The sequence below is a fragment of the Vanessa cardui genome, chromosome 30 (assembly GCF_905220365.1).
Source record: "Vanessa cardui chromosome 30, ilVanCard2.1, whole genome shotgun sequence".
Lineage (NCBI taxonomy): Eukaryota > Metazoa > Arthropoda > Insecta > Lepidoptera > Nymphalidae > Vanessa > Vanessa cardui.
The window spans coordinates 2,875,718-2,890,918 of record NC_061152.1 but is presented as its reverse complement, the minus strand read 5'-3'; the positions used below and the strand labels follow the sequence as shown (position 1 = coordinate 2,890,918).

At 35.3% G+C, this 15,201-nt stretch overlaps 1 protein-coding gene and 1 non-coding gene across 3 annotated transcripts in view; one reads left to right on the top strand and one right to left on the bottom strand.

The window, feature by feature from the left end:
- Positions 1-15,201, bottom strand: part of LOC124542164 (leishmanolysin-like peptidase) — a 125,345-nt gene that overhangs the window by 81,474 nt on the left and 28,670 nt on the right. The window lies entirely within an intron of this gene.
- Positions 6,488-6,560, top strand: Trnar-ucu. Its single transcript has one exon. It is a non-coding gene; the product is annotated as a tRNA-Arg (tRNA).

The following is a 15,201-nucleotide window of genomic DNA, read 5'->3' as shown; positions in this document are numbered from 1 at the left end:
GTAATTAACTAACATGACTGTATTTTTAAATGTTCAAAAAGATAAACTGAGTTTCTTGCCGATTCTTCTCGGTAGCTTTACTTAATTGTTAAATGAAGATTCAGAAGTGCTTGTAAAAGCCTACTTGGATAAAGTATATTTTGATTTGATTCCCTCATCCCAAGTTATCCCAGTTTGAGCAAAACTATCGATCGTCTCAACGTCCAAATTCTATATTTCAAATATCATTCAATAATAGCTTCAAAGCGACCCTGGCCCTATTGTGTTCGATGAACAACTAACGCTGACCTCTGACATTTCAGTATATTTAACGCTAGCTATTTGTCCTGACTTCGCACGGGTAGAATCAGTTTTTATACAAAACTGCGATGTTTTGGATTAAAAGATACACTGTGTCCTTGGACGCGTAAAATGTCCTCTTGTGTCCTATGTCTGTTAACAACAACAGCAGCCTGTAATTCCCACTGCTGGGCTAAAGGCCTCCTCTCCCTTTGAGGAGAAGGTTTGGAACATATTCCACCACGCTGTTCCAATGCGGGTTGGGTGGAATACACACGTGGCAGAATTTCTATGAAATCTGTCACATGCAGGTTTCCTTCGCCGCTGAGCACGAGATGAATTATAAAGACAAATTAAGCTCATCAGATTCAGCAGTGCTCGGGTTTGAACCTGCAATCATCGGTTAAGATGCACGCGTTCCAACCACTGGGCCATCTCGGCTCATGTCTGGTAGCCCTGAAGCAAACGGCAACCGCACTAGCGAGAGCTCCACCAATCTGGAGGACTCCTCCGTATGTTTGTAGATGAAGAAAAAGGGTTTTATAGTTGGAAACCTTCAAAAAGTTCCTTCAAAAGGTTTCTACTGCGTGAAATAAGACTACTGTTTTACGCGATGCTAATACAGCTTTTTATAAGCATTAATTTTGCGGCGATCTTATTGCAGAAACACAAATTCTGCCAGTGCTAAAAATCCAGGGGGAATTAAAGATGCATAGATAGGCATTTTTTTTTCTTTGACGCTTGCGCGCATGGGCCCCGGGGTACTTAAATGGATGGGGCGATGACATCCTATAGTGGTGACAACGTCGTCTGCAACTACAGACTGTCACTGGGTGGTTATTATCCGTGTTGTTCGATCATGGGGTCTGCCAGCTATAGCTATAGCAGCAGATTTTTTCCTAATAACTAGTTAGCTGTTGGCCTTAATGGCATTTAAAGAGTTACCAAGCGAGGTAGGTGAACTAACTTAAGGGCTCAGAATACGCGCGTTCTAAGTATACCTCCTGTGAGAGTGAGGGCATATCTCAGCTTCGGCGGGAAATATGACGTAGGCATTCATCGTCGTACGCTTGGGCTTGCCTAGTCGGTATTAGAATGAGATGGAACATTGTTTTTTATGTGTGAAATGTTAGTGTTGGCCCTACTGGCCTTTACAGCATCACCGGACGTATGGGCGAGCATTGAAGTCCTCAGCCCTAAAGTTGAAGGCTGAGCTCAGAGCTGACCTAAGGGTACCTTCTTGAGGGTGAACCGCAGTTTAAGACGCTGCAGTCGAAAGAACGACAAGTGCATTCTTGGCCATACGCCTAGGCTTCGAGGAGTCGGTATTAACTGGGATACATCACATTAATATAACCAACATCATTAAAAAAAAATACAAAATGATAGCGCGATTCAAACGACTACTAACGCCATCTAGTTTTAGATTAAGCAATTAACACATTTTAAGTATGAACTATATAAGTTATTAGGCACTTTTAACTAATTAATAATTCAACCTTCCTCATAACCTACCTAATCCTTAATGAAAATCTGTTCCATAGATTTAGTATTTATCACAAACAGACAGACAAAGAGATTTCGTTTTATTATACGTAGTACCATCACTAAAGCGTTTGAACCTTTATCTAATAACTTTAAGTTATAAATATGGACGGTAAAATATTCATTTGTGAATATATCGTCAAACTTTTCCGATCGGCTTCGAGTAAGTAATACTTACAAATTAAAATAGTTAGCAGAGCAGGATCCGCTGATTTGCAATAAGGCTTTTAATAGAATATCTTTATAAAGCGTTGAATTTGTGAGAACAAATGTGTATATACAACACTTTCCCTATATATTATCATTACAACAAAGTCGCTTACCGCTGTCTGCTCTATGTATGCTTAGATCTTTACTACACAACGGATTTTCATGCGTTTTTTTTAATAAAAGGTTTTTGTATGTTACAAATTTCTTTATTATTTTTTTTGGTATAGGTTTTTTTTAAGGTGCTGAGATGACCCAGTGGTTAGAACACGTGCATCTTAACCGATGATTTCGGGTTCAAACCCAGGCAAGCACCACTATATATATGTGCTTAATTTGTGTTTATAATACATCTCGTGTTAGGCAGTGAAGGAAAACATCGCGAGGAAACCTGCGTGTATCTAATTTCATCGAAATTCTGCCACATGTGCATTCCACCAACCCGCATTGGAACAGCGTGGTGGAATATATTCCAAACCCTCTCCTTAATGGGAGAGGAGGCCTTTAGCCCAGCAGTGGGAAATTCACAGGCTGTTACTTTACTTTATGGTATAGGTTGGCGGACGAGCATACGGGCCACCTGATGGTCACCATCACCCATAGACAATGACGCTGTAAGAAATATTAACTATTCCTCACATCGTCAATGCGCCTCCAACCTTGGGAACTAAGATGCTATGTCCCTTGTGCCTGTAGTTTTTTTTTTTTAATAAATTCTACATCCACTGGCTCATAATTTTGCCTTTTTTTACAGTTTAGTTTATCGTTCTTACAATTTAGTTTAAGGCGTACACGGATTTACAGTAGTCACTAAACTTACATTCCAGCTTATTAACTACTGTAGATTGAAGAGCAGACAAGATCTCCTCCGCCTCCGAAGTCTTACTGGTTTTCGAGTTTATTACAGACATACAGACATACAGAGAGGCTATGTTTTATATATACTGTGAATATGTGCAAATATATGAGTTATCAGGTTGTATCAATGCAACATCCTTGTTATCTAGCGCTTCCGCGTATTCTGACCTCTGTTTAAAATATTGTTTGAGGAAATATCGACGAGATAAAATATTAATAGCTAGCTGTAGACCGCGGTTTCTCTCGTGTAGATTTTCAAGTTTTTATACAAAGGTATGGCCTATGTTCAGTGGCGTAGCTAGATGAGAAAGGGACCCGGTGCATAGAAAAGGAATCGGGCTCCTATCCCCTCTTTCCCATCCCTCTTTAACAAATTACCCTTTACAATTATAGATACCGAATAATAAATCTTGTGCGCAGTTTTTTTAGCTTCAGAAGTTTAAGGATTAGTTTAGAGGGCCCCCTGAACTCAGGGGCCCTGGTGCACCACCTGGCCCTACGATAGCTACGCCACTCTGTACACTACGGTTATTATTATTACAAAATATTAACTCGTATTTAGCGCCGTTTCCCAACAAAATTTGACAAATTGACATTCAATCTGACAGCTGCATAACGACGTTCGGAAAGTTTGACTAATTCTTTGTATTAATATATTTTGAATATAAATGTATCCGAACTCTCGCCTTTTGAACATTTTAATAAAATAGTAGTTTGTTAACGTCAGGCAAAAATGATAGCTATACACCTGGCCCTACGATAGCAACGCCACTGCGTATCCATCCTTAAATTTCAAGCTTGCTAAATACAAAATTTCATCAAATTAGCTAAGTGGTTTTGCGTTAAGTAACAAACATATATAATTACTTTTGGATTAATACAATTAGTATAGAAGTATTAATTATAGCTTACTAGCGGCCATACACCAATATAATTTTTTTTAAATATTTTTACCTTTTATTTATATTTTTGTTTATTTTTTCCGACATGTTTAACAATTGTCGTTCTATTTCATATTTTTTACACAAAAACATTAATATAAAGTAACAGCCTGTAAATTTTCCACTGCTGGGATTAGGCCTCCTTTTACATTAAGCAGAGGGTTTGTTCCAATGCGGGTTGTTGGAATGCTCATGTGTCAGAATTGCGATGTAAAGAGACACATGCAGGTTTCCTCACGATGTTTTCCTTCACCGAACACGAGATGAATTATAAACACAAATTAAGCACACATCTATAGTGGCGCTTGCCTGGATTTGAACCCGAAATCATCGGTTAAGATGCACGCGTTCTAACCTTAATGCATTATATACCAAAACCTTCCTTATGAATCCCTCTATCTATTAGTGAAAGCCGCATGAAAATCCGTTTAGTTTTCGAGTTATCGCGAACATACAGACAAACAGACGCGGAGGACTTTGTTTTATAATATGTAGTGATGACATTAAGATTTTATGTCAACATAGAAAGGCCGACTGGCTAAAAAATGGCAGATAACCATGTTAAAGGTAAATACATTTCGGATCATATTATTTAAAGAAACGTCTCAAAAATATTGTTCACACAGATGAAAACCCGGCTTCGCTTGTGTGTAATAAATAAAATAAAACAAATACCTTAGGTTTATCATTTACATTTAACATAACATATATAACTTTATCATATACTATATGATAACTTTCCATCGAATCTACGGTTCTATATATCTATCTATCTAGGGTTTTGAGTTTGTGTTTTATAAGTTTTAACACAGATTTATTGTGAAAAATATTACAATCTTTATGAAACATGGTGTCGGGATTCCGATATATTCAATGATTATTAAATATTCAAATTAAACACGCAATAACGCTATTGACGCGTGACAGACAAACAGACCGTAAACAATTTACACGTACATATATAATTATAAATTAGAATTCAAATACAAAAAGTACTAAATCAATATACATAAAACTCATCATTACATAGTAAAAAACAAAGTCGCTTAATACTGTCTGTAACTATGTGTTAGATCTTTGAAACTACGCAACGGATTTTGATGCGGTTTTTTTTAATAGATAGAGTGATTCAAAAGGAAGGTTTTTGTATACAAAGTAAAGTAACAGCCTGTATAGTACGACACAACTTAGATGTAGCATCGGAAAATGCAATGGAATAAAAATAAAACCGATTACTGCCGATTCACAACCAATAGAAACAGCTCCCTATCGCGCCACTCGACGCTATTCGTCGCTATAGATTCCCGCGTCAGTTCGACCCGAGACAGCGAGTGCGTGTAAAGCGACGCGTCGAATTGACGAATATATTAGGTCGTATGATATTACAAGTTATTACGTTTGTGTAAAGATCATATTCACATGAGAAATAAATATTGATAAATTGGGATGGCGTACTTAATTGGGATGTGATCGGTTTTACGAATTTTGCCGGTGCGACATCTAAGTGGTGTCGTACTATACATTTGTATACAATACATAGACAATACAGTAAAAACAAGAAAATCAGTTATTCTACCGCTAAATAACAGTACTCAGTATTGTTGTGTTCCGGTTTGAAGGGTGAGTGAGCCAATGTAACTACAGGCACAAGGGACATGACATCTTAGTTCCCAAGGTTGGTGGCGCATTGACGATGTAAGGAATAGTTAATATTTCTTACAGCGTCATTGTCTGTGGGTAATGGTGACCACTTACCATCAGGTGGCCCATATGCTCCGCCAACCTATACCATGGAAAAAAACGAAAGAAAAGATTTTCATATTTATTGATTGGGTGTTAGTAAGCCAAGTAATCTTGTGTTGCGGTTTGAGAGTGAATGAGCCAGTGTTACTAGATAGATAGATAAGATAGATAGATAAAGTCTTTATTTGGATCACACAACATGAGTAAAAATAAGAAGAGAAAAAAGAAATGACATAAGTAACACAGAATTTAAGTTAATTTATGACGTATAAAGAAAAATAAACAAAAATATAACTTACAAAAATATTTTGCATCTAATTCTATTTAATCTATATCTATTAATTCTACTACATTCGAATATATGAATAACAAGCTTTTAAAAATTATCGCCCGTTAAAGTATTCATTTAAATTACATGCTGTAAACGGCAATATTCGAAATTATATATACATTCATGTTTTATTGTTTAAAATCACCTCGTTTCAAAGATCTAAGCTTAAAAAGGGACAGACAGCTGTAAGCGACTTTGTTTTATAAAAGTAAAGTAAAGTAACAGCCTGTACAATTCCCACTGCTGAGATAAGGCCTCCTCTTCCATTAAGGAGAGGTTTTGGAACATATTCCATCACGATTCCAATGCGAGTAGCAATGCACATGTGGCAGAATTTCGATGAAATTAGACACATGCAGGTTTCCTAACGATGTTTTCCTTCACCGAACACGAGATGAATTATAAACACAAATTAAGCACATATATATAGTGGTGCTTGGATGTGAACCCGCAATCATCGGTTAAGATGCACGCGTTCTAACCACGGGGCCATTGTTTTATACTATGTAGTAATACATAAAATAGCGTACTTTAAATTAGTAATCAAAGGCATATGTACACTAAATTCATCAGTCAACTCATCGTCCCTGTGGCGCAGAGGATAGCGCGTTGGACTTCTAATCCAAAGGTCGTGGGTTCGATCCCCACCAGGGATGTCAATAACATATATTTTAATTAATATGACAGAATTTTAATTATAACTTCTAATTAATTCCCTTTAATTATAGTTAAAAAGTAATAATGATATTTTATCGTTTAATGAACTCATTTCAATTGGAAAAGAGATAGCATATATTTCCATCTCTTTCTAACCAACTTTAATAATAAATTATAGGTTATACACTCGTCTGTATAATATTATAAATGGGAAAATTTGTAAGGATGGATGTATGTATGTTTGTTACTATTTTATGAAAAAACTACTACACTGATTTGAATGAAATTTTACAGTAACATAGGTTATATATCTAAATACCATATAGGCTACAATTTATAATGTTTTTATGTAATTTGGCCGTAACATAACGTTAAATATCAAGAGCCCGTGCGAAGCCGGGGCGGGACGCTAGTCACCACTATACAGTATAAAACAAAGTCGCTTTTCTGTGCCTATATATGCTTAAATCTTTAAAATTACACAACGGATTTTGATGCTATTTTATTTAATAGATAGAGTGATTCGAGAGGAAGGTTTTTCAACCGACTTCAAAAAGGAGGAGGTTATCAGGTCTGTATTTTTTTTATGTTTGTTTCCTTATTTAACTTTCAAAGTTAAAGTTAAAGTATTCTCATATTGTTTTTTGATATATATACTGTAGGGTTTTCTTGGCTGACACCAGCTCCAAATATAACAATAACTATAACTACGTTATATAATCGTAAATCGACTTTTAAGTAGTCTAATATTTTTCATTTCACTTTACTTAGGAGGACTCTGAAACATATGTTGAATACGAAATTATTTTTATTACTTTTTAGTGCATATTCATTTGTTTTAAAATAGTGTTTTGTTTGAAGTCGTTTTTTCTTTTTGTTAAAATTTTGTACATAATACATACATACACAATATACATAGTTAAGAAACACTGATAATTTCAGAAGTATCTAATGTGATGTCGTAAATAAACAAATTCTGTAGTATATGTAGTATTAGTATTGCACCCGTGCGAAGCCGGGGTCGCATTATATAAAACCGTATGCAATAGAAAGAGACAGAATGTCATCTATCTCTTTTTGAAGCTTGTCATTTTCTGACAGACTACCTCATGACGAATTAATGCACAATGTGTAAAATTTTAACTAATATACAACCTTCACGGTAAGCATTCTGGTTGAATAATACTTTTAGCGTTTATAATTAATTATTATGGCTGTCGAGATATACATAATATTTAAATCAAAAATGACAGATTCACGTTGTAATTATTTAAATATAAATACGTGTTATATAACAAAGGTTGTTTGTCTGAATGATAATAAAAAAAATAGCGACAGAATACTTTTGAATAGTCATTTAACAACTATATTAAGTGAAGCTACCACCGGTTCGGAAAGAAGAACCGGCAAGAATAGTTACTCTTTTTCAACATTTAAAAATACAGTCATGTTAGTTAAATACAATTATACATGCACATAATATATTATGCCTGGAAGTCAACAAATATTAATTCCACGCTTTTTTATCGTCTGTATAATCTTGTATTAAATAATATTCTTTGTCTTTTAATACATATAATCGAAGTGATTCATAATCAGGGTTCTCGTATAACATATATACATCCAAATATATAGTAATATTACTAGATGAAAAATATATAACTTTGATTTATATTTAATAATTATACGAAATTATGTGAAACACAAATTCTGAACGCGAATTTAAAGGTCAAACATGGCCGACCGTTTGACTGTCATGGCATTGAATTTTATGGATCGAAATAACTCGATTATACGAATTTAACGATGATATTTAGTCTATTAAGAGCAATGATGGTGTAGTAAACAGATATATCATTAATGCGTAAAAAGTGAAGACTAGAAAACGTCTTAATTGGGACGTTTGCCTTTAGTCGTTTTACATAGTAATTCGTCATAACACATCATGATTACGTAGTAATACGTTTTGCGTAATTAAAACATCTAGTTATCCCTTTTCAACCGACTTCCAAAAGGAGGAGGTTATCAATTCGTCTGTATTTTTTTTTTTTTTTTTTTTTTTATGTTTGTTACCTCATAACTTTTCACTGGGTGGACCGATTTTGATAATTTTTTTTTTGTTTGAAAGGTAGTGCTTCCCGTGGGGTCCCATTTTTTTTATTTTTTTTTCCGATGATGGTATCCATGTGAAAACGACATAAGTCTTAAATTTGCATTATGTATATGCGCGACAAATAGGTGAATAACTGAAAATCACGTTAACCAATTTTGATAATTCTTTTTTTATTATAAAATATATACTTCAAGGGTAATTTGGTGAAAGTTTGGTAAGGTTCTGAGCACAGGATCCATGACAAAGTAACGGAACGGAAGGGAACGGAACAATTCTGAGGAGCACGTTAGCGATACTCGGTCGAATCTTTTATTTATAGGTTATTTGGATATTTGAGTCACCTTCCGTAATGTGGTTATGTTTATGTAATTATCATAGTCGAATATTATAATCAACTAGCTACCCACCCCGGCTTCGCACGGGTGCAATACTGATACTAAATATACGACAGAATTTGTTTATTTACGACATCACATCGCAAACTTCTAAAATTATCAGTGTTTCTTTACTATATTGTTCATGTATTATATACACAAACCTTCCCCTTGAATCACACTATCTTTTAAAAAAAACCGCATGAAAATCCGTTGCGTAGATTTAAAGATATAGGGACAGAGAAAGCGACTTTGTTTTATACTATGTAGTGATGGAACTCCTATACGGCTCGCAGTTAGGGTGCGATATGGGGCAGAATTTCTTACTACCTTTAATCAAATTTTGTGTATGTGATGTGATGTCATATGATGTACGAAATATAGTTGGTCTTTTTCAAAGTTTTTTTGCTGAGTTCGATTACAGCTCTTTCGAGGGATCCTTGTAGTTTACGCCGCGTGACGTATTAAATCCGCATTTTCGAAAGTATATTTTTGCTTTATTCGCAAGTTTCCTTTGAAATTGTCCTCGAAGTAGTTTCTGACTCATATAAACGGAACGCTTAATCTATCCATATTAAAAAAAAAATAGTTAGTCAACATCAGCTTCACTTAAAATCAAAAAATAAATAAAATTTTAACAAAAAGAAAAACCGACTTCAAATAAAACACTAATTTAAAACAAATGAATATGCACGAAAAAGTAATAAAAATAATTGCGTATTCAACATATTTTTTAGAGTCTTCCTAAGTTAAATGAAATGAAAAATATTAGACTACTTAAAAGTCGATTAACGATTATATCATGTAGTCATAATTATTGTTATATTTGGAGTCGGTGTCAGCCAATAAAACCCTACAGTATATCTATCAAAAAACAATACGAGAATACTTTAACAAATATGTTCTTTACAAATTACCTTTTACACAATAATATACTGGATTGTTGGGGCAAGGGCACCGTGGCTGACACCGGCTCCAAATATACCAATAACTATAACTACATGATATAATCGTTAATCGACTTTTAAGTAGTCTAATATTTTTCATTTCATTTAACTTAGGAAGACTCTAAAAAATATGTTGAATACGCAATTATTTTTATTACTTTTTCGTGCATATTCATTTGTTTTAAATTAGTGTTTTATTTGAAGTCGGTTTTTCTTTTTGTTAAAATTTTATTTTACTTACTGTTATTATCAAGCTATCCTTTTTATTTGTAACGAAATGTGAAATAAACGGTCCCCGGCGCGGCACACTTTTTTCTGTTGTTTAGTATGGGTATAACATATCTGTTTATTAGAATATCATATACAAAGTGACAGATACTACTTTTTAGCACTTAGAAAAGAAGAATTATGAAAAACAAATGAAAAACTTGAAAATCCAGAGTCAACAACACTCATAACACTTGCCACCTTCTTAACACGTTCAATGCGTAATTGATGTAGTGTTGGAAAGTGATAAATAAGTATATTTATATGATGCCTATCGAAGACAGAATGCTGTGTACCTTTACGGGGTCTCTTTGACCACGTACCACACTATAGAAATAAAGATCGACCACATCACATCGAGTGATTAGAGATTTAGTTTCTTAAACGTTACGGGGTCTAATAAGCCCCGTAACGGTACTATGATAGTTTTTATACGAGGTCTTAAACACCCCGTACCGTACCGTACAAGAATGGAAAAAAGAAATTGTTAATGTGTGGGATTTTCCAGCAAGTTTTGAATGAATTAACTAATTTTTTTTTTAATTTCAAACATTCGGACCAGTGGACCGTGCCGCCTTATAATTACAAAATGATACATATTATCACTAATCAAGTAAAATCAAGCAAAGCGTAAAGATATATACGAAGATAACATAATTAAAACAATTATATTGAAACAGGAAGTTGTTGGTAATAAATAAATATTGGAACAGTGTAATATAGTTGGTTCATTGACTTCCGATTTGGAAATTATAGTGATAGCGCGGTATTTACTAAGAATGTTAGTTGTTTCACGAGGTTCAAAATGGCGGCAAAACCAGACGTAGGTATTATTTCAAACAGCTTTTTATTTCAATCAATAATAAGTAAGTTTTGCAACAAATTAATTGAGACTTAAATAAAATATATTTAAAACAAAAAAAAGATGATGAAAATTAATAATAATAATAATAAATAAATATGAGACAACATCACATACATTACTCCGATCCCAATGTAAGTAGCTAAAGCATTTTGTTATGGAAGATCAGAAGTAACGACGGCACAATCACCCAGACCCAAGACAACATAGAAAACTAATAGTAATCTACATCGACTCGGCCGGGAATAGAACTCGGGCCCTCGGAGTAGCGTACGTAAAACCGATGTACACACCACTCGACCACGGAGGTCGTCAAAGTTGTTAATATATTTGAGTTTAAAAAACAAAAAACGTATAGTTAAATAAACACTACATATTATGTACTAGGTGAGGCTTCTCTGGCGTTTTAGGGTTGTCATGTGTCAGGCAAAAAAGTAGCCGTAGTCCTTTCACGGAACTCAAATTTGCTTCATACTAAATTTCATCAGGTTTAATTTAGCGGTATGGTCGTGAAAAAGAGACAGACAGCCACACAAAGTTACTTTTATATTCATAATATGAAGGTTAAATAACAATGTCTAAATTATTATTAAAAATTCAAAAAATAAAACGATACCAAAAGATAGAGGGGGCATAATGATTCCCTTCAATCTAAGCCGAGTACATGAATTTAAAAAAAAAAATTCGGCTTTTTTTTATGGTGCTGTGGCGGACGAGCATATGGGCCACCTGATAAGAAGTGGTCACCATCACCCATAGACAATGACGCTGTAAGAAATATTAACTATTCCTTACATCGTCAATGCGCCACCAACCTTGGGAACTAAGATGTTATGTCCCTTGTGCCAGTAGTTACTGCTCACTCACCCTTCAAACCGGAACACAACAATACTGAGTACTGTTATTTGGCGGTAGAATAACTGATGAGTGGGTACCTACCCAGACGGGCTTGCACTAAGCCCTACAAGCTGCGGAGACTTTGACGTACGAACTCCTTACACATGACAACGCGTGTATCACTTCGAATACGATATATTTCTATACAACACGCGATGTACGTATCGCTCTAGTAACGTTTTATGAAAAATCATTAAACGTTTCGACTAAGGCGTCTTAGAGATCCTCATAACAAATGAACCTTAACATTAAAATATTATTATTGTTAAGATGCTTGGTTGTGAGCTGGATAGCCCAGTGGTTAGAACGCGTGCATCTTAACCAATGATTGCGGATTCAAACGCAGGCACCACTATGTATATGTGCTTAATTTGTTTTTATAATTCATCTCGTGCTCAGCGGTGAAGGAAAATATCGTGAGGAAACCTGCATGTGACAAATTTCATAGAAATTCTGCCACATGTGTATTCCACCAACCCGCATTGGAACAGCGTGGTGGAATATATTCTAAAACCTTCTCCTCAAAGGGAGAGGAGGCCTTTAGCCCAGCAGTAGGAATTTACAGGCTGTTGTTGTTGAAGGGTTTGCAAAATATGTTTTTATTTACGACATCACATTAGAAACCTCTAAAATTATCAGTGTTTCTCTACAACATTGTACATGTATTATACATATAAACCTTCCTCTCGAATCATTCTATCTGTTAAAAAAAACCGCATTAATCATGTAATTTAAAAGATCTACGCATAGGGAGAGACAGCGGTAAGCGACTTTGTTTTATACTATGTAATGATTAGCGTCCCGCCCCGGCTTGACACAAGTGCAATCATAATTATCAGCCTGTATCAGTCCACTGCCGGACTCAGGCCTAATTCAAGGCGCGCCACTGAACCTAATCTTCGGCCCTTCTCATTTAAGGAGTGAAAGGGGACGCAACTACACCTCAGAGCCTCAAGTCATCCTCACCTGCACGAGGCTCTCACAACAGATTTGATGGTGATTGACAACTTATATACAGAACCTATTAAAATAAAATCAATATCATATTTATAACAAAAAAAATACGCTTTTCTCTCCTAAGATTCATTACGCATTACACACTTCAACGAGCTTAGGATGCGGCTGTATATGAAAGATATACAAAGGAAGTTACAAGCTATAAAAAGTGTCAGTGTCACTTAAGAGACGATTAACAAATTGACACTTAATCGTAATCAAATAAATAAATATGAAACAACATCACATACATTACTCTGATCCCAATGTAAGTAGCTGAAGCACTTGTGTTGTGGAAGATCAGAAGTAACGACGTCACAAACATCCAGACCCAAGATAACATAGAAAACTAATGATAATCTACATCGACTCGGCCGTACGAACCCGGGACCTCAGCGTGGCGTACCATTGAAAACCGGTGTACCACTCGACCATGGAGGTCATAAATGTTCCTTAACATTGCTGTAAAGACGGTTTCTATACCACTTACATATTATTTTAGAGCTATATTATAATCAACCTAGTAACCCAACCTTTCACACGGGTGCAATACTGATACTAAATGTAGTAGAAAATGTCTAAATGTCGACGACCTCCGTGGTCGAGTGGTGTGTACACCGGTTTTCAAGGGTACGCCACTCCGAGGTCCCAGGTTCGATTCCCGGTCGAGTCGATGTAGATTATCATTAGTTTTCTATGTTGTCTTGGGTCTGGGTGTTTGTGGTATCGTTGCTTCTGATTTTCCATAACACAAGTGCTTCAGCTACTTACATTAGGATCAGAGTAATGTATGTGATGTTGTCTCATATTTATTTATACATAATATTGTTATTACAGTTTCTTACATCTAAGATGTTCCCTCACTTGTAAGACTAACCGACTTAAAAAAAAAATTACCAGTATTTCTTTACTATATTGTCCATGTATTACATACAAAAACCTTTATCTCGAATCACTCTATCTGTCAAAAAAAAAACGCATCAAAATCTATTGCGTAGTTTCAAAGATCTGAGCATATGTATATAGGGAGAGAGCGATGAGCGACTATGTTTTATATTATGTAATGATGATACAGATACTAAGCCAGAAAAGGCGAGATGGCCCAGTGATAAGAACGCGTGCATCTTAACCGATGATTGCGGGTTCACAGGCAAGCAGTACTATATATATGTGCTTAATTTGTGTTCATAATTCATCTCGTGCTCGGTAAAGGAAAACATCGTGAAGAAACCTGCATGTGTTTACTGTATGCATTGGAACAGCGTAGTGAAATATCTATATTCCAGACCTTCTCCTCAAAGGGAGAGGAGGCCTTAGGAGTGGAAAATTTACAGGCTGTTAATAGAAAAAAAACACAAAATACATCTCTAAGCTCACGCACGCGTTTGTGAGACGACGAATATTAAAATTAGTCGAATTGAACGCTCCGAAATGAAAAGACTTTTCTCGCTTCAGAGATCATGGAATTCCGCTTTTTACGTTAAATGCTCCAATGATTTTAGGATGCCGTTGTTATTGTTCAGCTAAGATATTGAAAGCTATACATCAGAATTCACTTGTAACCACGTATCTCATCTATACATATAATAAAATTGGAACTGTTCGTAATATTGAAATAGCCCTTTTTTTACTCATTGACTATGTATGTATACACGGTACATATACCAAAAAGATATTTTTTATTTTACTTTACTTTTACTTTACTGAGAAGAACCGGTTGAATTGATAAGCTATTTTGATGCACGTTACCTACAATTTATTTAATAATAATGGTCAATATCGCGTAACTCTTAATGAAATGTTGTTACGTTCTGACTCGCTGCAGAGTGTATGAAAAATTCAGATTCGATCTGGTTTTCGCGGCGCACGCAAAAAAAACTCGCAATTTTCGTGATGTTTCAGACAATGTCCATATACCATCATGAATAATACATGAAGCCTTCTTTTTTTATATGACAGCAGTCATCTTGATGGTAAATGGCAGTAGAATCCAATCGCGAAGATGGCCAGTATAGTCAGGGATAATGAACTGTACCAATCGCCCTCGCCATGTCAGTCGGCCTAATGCCTCTTCACGCCTCCTTTAAAGGAACCCAGGTTATAAGAGATGAGGAACACGTGAGAAAATACTTCTTCTCGAAACATCTATCCAGAGGTGGAAGCTACATTTTTTTTTCAAACATC